Source organism: Echinops telfairi, unplaced genomic scaffold (genome assembly GCF_000313985.2).
Source record: "Echinops telfairi isolate 266 unplaced genomic scaffold, ASM31398v2 ScPeMD7_1713;HRSCAF=2227, whole genome shotgun sequence".
Taxonomy (NCBI): Eukaryota; Metazoa; Chordata; class Mammalia; order Afrosoricida; family Tenrecidae; genus Echinops; species Echinops telfairi.
The window spans coordinates 16419334-16424327 of record NW_022105611.1 but is presented as its reverse complement, the minus strand read 5'-3'; the positions used below and the strand labels follow the sequence as shown (position 1 = coordinate 16424327).

General features: G+C 48.1%; 1 protein-coding gene and 1 non-coding gene across 3 annotated transcripts in view; both read right to left on the bottom strand.

The window, feature by feature from the left end:
- The window catches only part of PAK1 (p21 (RAC1) activated kinase 1), a 153033-nt gene that overhangs the window by 88062 nt on the left and 59977 nt on the right, over positions 1 to 4994 (bottom strand). The gene's annotated exons all lie outside the window — the stretch shown is intronic.
- LOC115870506 lies at positions 4159 to 4349 on the bottom strand. The gene has a single exon (XR_004046744.1). It is a non-coding gene; the product is annotated as a U2 spliceosomal RNA (small nuclear RNA).

Genomic DNA, 4994 nt, shown 5'->3' with positions numbered 1-4994 from the left:
AGTTGTATGAGCCCCTAATAAAATGTTTAAAAAATAAATAAATAAAATAAAATAAAATAAAATGTAGGGGAGGATTAAAGTAAAAAAAAAAAAGATACCAATTCATACCAATGAGAATAGCCAGTCATTAAAAAAAAAAAAACAAGTCAGAGAACAACAAATGTTGGTTTGGATTTGGGAAACTGGAACCTTCATACCCAGCTGGTAGTGTAAAATGGCACGTACCCCTTTGAAAAAAGGTTTTCCAGTTCCTTAAAATGCCAAACAGTTACCACATGATCCAGTCATATAACTCCAGCCCTCTACACAGACCCAAGGGAAATGAAAGTATGCAAATACTTGTGTATGAATATTCACAGAAGAGCTATTCGAAATAGGCAGGAACTGTAAATGACCCAATGTCTATCAACCAAGGAGTGGGGAATAAGCTGGCACATCCACGTGGTGGAGTATTATTCAGCCATCAAAAGGAATGCAGCTACTCCTCACCCATCAACAATGGTTAGGTTCCAAAGGCCAGACTGTTATTCAAAAATCGGCTTTAGGCAGAAATGGAGGATAACTACATCATTACACAGCTGCCAAATCACCACTACATCATTACCTAATTGCCAAACCACTGACAATCATGGCCCAGCCAAGTTGACCCATAATCTTAAGCATCACAGCCAGCATTGTTTGCACTTCATACCTCAACGACTGTTACTGTCACATGCATGCTGTTAATATGTAAAAGAGATTTCCTACCACTGTCATCCATGCTAAACAAGATAGAAGATAAGTGGGGAATAAGTAGAATGTCCTAACACATGGTGATGCAACCTTGAAATCATTATGCTTAGCGAAAGAAATGGTACAAGACTGTATCATTCAACTTATGTGAACTATCCAAATTAAGCAAATCTATAGAGACAAAATAGGAGTGTTGGTAATTCAAAGGCAGACTTCTCACCCTCTACATGGGAAATTAAGGAACTCTGGTGGTGCAGTGAGTTACATGTTGGGCTGCTAACCCCAAGGTCAACAGTTCAAACCCACCAGCAGCTCTCTGGGAGAAAGGTGAGTCTCTCTGTTCCTGTAAAAATATTCAACCGAGGAAACGCCGGAGAGCAGTTCTATTGTCCTACAGCAGTGGTTCTCAGCCTTCCTAGTGCCGTGACCCTTAATACAGCTCATGTTGTGATGACCCCCAAACATAAAATTATTTTCGTTGCACTGATGAAACACACAACTTTCCTCTAGCTCTTTGGTGCTTCCTTCCCCCCCTTATCATGACCTCAGTTCTACCTTACAAATCAGATTAGACCAGAACATGCACACTGCTACAGATAAGAGCCCTCAACTCAGGGAATCCAGGATAGATAAACCCCTCAAGGCCACCAAGGAGAGTAGAGATACAATGAGAATTAGAGGAGGGTGGGGGAAGAAAGGGGGAATCGATCACAAGGATTAATTTATAACCCCCTCCCTGGGACGACAGAGGACGATGTAAGATATGGAAAAAAGTAATCTATAACTTATCAAGGGTTCGTTAGGGAGGGTGGGTGGTGGAGGGAGGGGGGAGAAATGGGGAGCTGATATCAGGGGCTCAAGTGGGAAGAGAATGCTTTGAAAATGATGATGGTGGCATATGTGCAAATGTGCTTGACATGTTGGAAGAATGTATGGATTGTGAAAAGAGATGTAAGAGCCCCCAATGAAAGTTTTTTTTTAAATTATTTTCATTGCTACTTCATCACTGTGATTTTGCTACTGTTATGAATCTGGTGACCCCTGTGAAAGGGTCGTCTGACCCCCCCTCCCCCAAAGGGGTTGCGACCCACAGATTGAGAACCGCTGTCCTCTAGGGCCTCCATGAATCAGAACTGACTTGACAGCAGTGAGAGTTTACATGGGGATTAGGTTCAACCCCCAAACACTGTACCTCACTGCTCTGCCACCGTCAGGCTACAACACACGAGGAAGAGAGGCCTGGCAATCTACTCCACAAAATCAGCCAATGAAAACCTTGTGGCTCAGGAGGAATCTACTGCTTTCACTGACGGCAGTCAGGGTTGACTCAGTGGCAGTCATCGACAGCGTTTTTAGGGAGTCCCTGGGTGGTACCAACAGTTGACGTGCTTGGCTGCCAACAGAAAGGATGGAGGTTCAAGTTCACTTGAACGCACCTTAGAAGAAAGGCCTGGTAATATTTTTTCCAAAAAGTGGCCATTGGAAAACGAATTTCATTCAACTCGACAGCACCTACACGTGGTAGTGTTGGCTAGAGTTGCTGTGCTCCGGGAGCCGTGCTAAGGGTTCTACCTGAACCTCACCTCTCTTCATCCTCCTCATTCTGCCGGGTACGCACATGTTACCTCGGGTTTCCACGGAGGCGACCTGTGGTGGGTCTAGTCCTGCACTGGAAGCACACTCACGGGCATGGTTATCTCTTGTCCTCGATGATTTACTGCTGTTGTCTCCACAACAGAGGGGGCGGGGGGAGGGGAGGAGGCTTGATGCATTGAATGCAGTGCTTCAGTTTCTGCGGAGCTTTGTTGTCTACTTTGGTCTCAGAACAGGACTGTGAAGTAGGCAGCAGTATCTCATTTTGAAGAAACCGAAACATCAGAGAAAGGTCGCACACCGTCACGGACGGCGCTGGTTGGCCCGTGTCGGACGATTTTTGGGGTTTTGCGCTTGACCATGAAACATCCAAACAGCAGGCAGTTGGGTGACCTCATCCAGGACACCGAGCCTCAGTTGGTGGAGAGGGTGCCAACAGGTGCTCCTTCTCCTGATTTGTACTCTAGGCTTTGGTCGGTGATGCTTTCTTCTGTGCGTGTGTCCTTCTATCCACGTCTTACCTCCTGACTGCTGCACAGCACCCATGGTAGTTATCAGTGGCTTGTTTCCTTAAGGTTTGACGTGAAGTGTTTTCTCCCGAGTGCAGAGTTCATGGGCATAGAGAACTTTTCCCACTATGGTATCCCAGCGCAGTGTGGCACAGAGTAGGCCCTTTGCCTGTGAACTTCCTGCATCAATAGGCACATAGGAAAGGAATGGAGAGTCCAAGAGTCTGAAGCACCGAGATTACTACAGCAATTTGGTAGCAATTCCAGGATTAGATTTGAGTTCTGTTTCTCGATCTTCATGCCCAGAATCCGTTCTAAAGCACTGTGCTGCTGGCCAAGGACCTATCACAGGATTGGGGCCACAGGATCTTGCTGTGTGGCCTTAGGCAAGTCCCGGGGGTTCCCCTTGGGTAAACAAAAGGATTCAACAGCTGTCTTTTTTATTCCTTTCCTTTCTATCTTTGACTGTCAAGCAGTGATGTCCTCACGCTGCCCCCACCCCCACCCCAGGGAAGTGTCTCCTGAGAACCAGGGATGCCCCACACTCCCTGCCAAACCAGAACTAGGAGCCCTGCTTCCTCCTGCGTGACCACGTCCTGTTGGTGGTGACGTGGTGGTCCTGGCATACGAGTCCAGGCAAAAGCAGGGTTTGGCTTCCAAAGGAAAAAAGCAATTGGGGCAGGTAACTTCTTCAACCTCCTTTTCAGCCTGAAGGCCAGTGCCGAAACCTGTCCACATGGGTGGCCCTGGAATACCAGTGGCGTATCAGCTCCCAGCACATCCCACCCAAGCCACCAGACTATGCCCAAGTCACCTGCCTTTTCTGTCTGTCTGTCTGTCTCTCTCTCCCTTTGTCCTCATCTGTCAAACAAGTATCATAACAGTACCTACCTCTTAGGACTATCATAAGGATGAAATATTTCTCAAGGTTGACAGGTGCCTGACACCTAAGAAAGGTTGTTATGTAGGAGTGCGGTTATACCACAAGTGGTTTGCGCGTAGCTGCTGATCGAAAGACTGGCACTGTGAACCCATCCGGCAGGGCCGGGGCAGAAAGGGCTGGCAACCTTGCATGATACTCTAAAGGTTGTAGCCTGCTACGATCACAGCCAAAGGAACGCTTGAAGTCGTTCTACTCTGTAGCACCGGGGGTCCCCACGAGTCAGGACCAACGCGATGCCGTGGGGGAAGTTATGCGAGGGTAAGCTCACAAAATGCTGTTTTAAGGACGGTGGCAAAAATCATAGACATCTTTATGAGACAAAAAATATCAAACTGTACAGCGATTGTCTCTTGACATATACTCCATCCGGGTCTATACACTACTCTCCTCACCATTCCTGGAGGTACTGCAATACCAGGTCGACGCGTGTAATGAGCGGAGCAAGTTCCTGCTCCACTTCCCTGCTCCAAAAAGCCATTTACTATAGCGTCCTCGGGTAGAGGGCATATCAGGTATTAACCCGATCAGAACGGACACTACACTTGATCTCAGCCAAAAGGCCGAGACGCGACTGGGCCTGCGCCCTTCTGCGGCAGTGCTTCCAGTGCTCTGACCCTCCGTGCTCTTCGACTGGCCCCACATCGGACAGCAGTGTGGGCACGCTCAAAGGACCCCAATCCACTCCTCGAACAAATGTTCCCTGAGTTTGGGGAACAAAAAGAAGTAGGAAAGGGTGAGCTCTGGGGTGTCGAGAGGATGGGGTAGGGTGGTTTCCGAATGAAAGCCTCCTAAGACAGCCTGGCCACCCTCAAAGGAGCAATTCCTCAGCCCAACTCTACTGGCCTTTTTCAAATCCCACGCTGTTTTCCATGTTCTGAAAACCTCTTCATGATCAGGCCCCAGGCTCACCCCGTGTCCTTCAAGGATATCCATCAGGATGACCCCTCTGGAGTCCCCAAAACCAGTGGCCACCACCTTCCAAGCTGACCTCTTGACCCAGACACCACTTGGACTTTGATTTTTTGTTCTGTAGGCACCCAGAGGAGACCATGGCACGTGTACTGCTGGGGACCCTTGCCTGCAGCCACTCGGGATCACAGACCTGTTGAAACACCTTTTGCTTGGGATCAACCCACATGCATGTAGGAAGTGGAACCCAGGTAGCAATGCTTTTTAACTTATCCTCGTGTGTGTGTGTGTGTGTGTGTGTGTGTGTG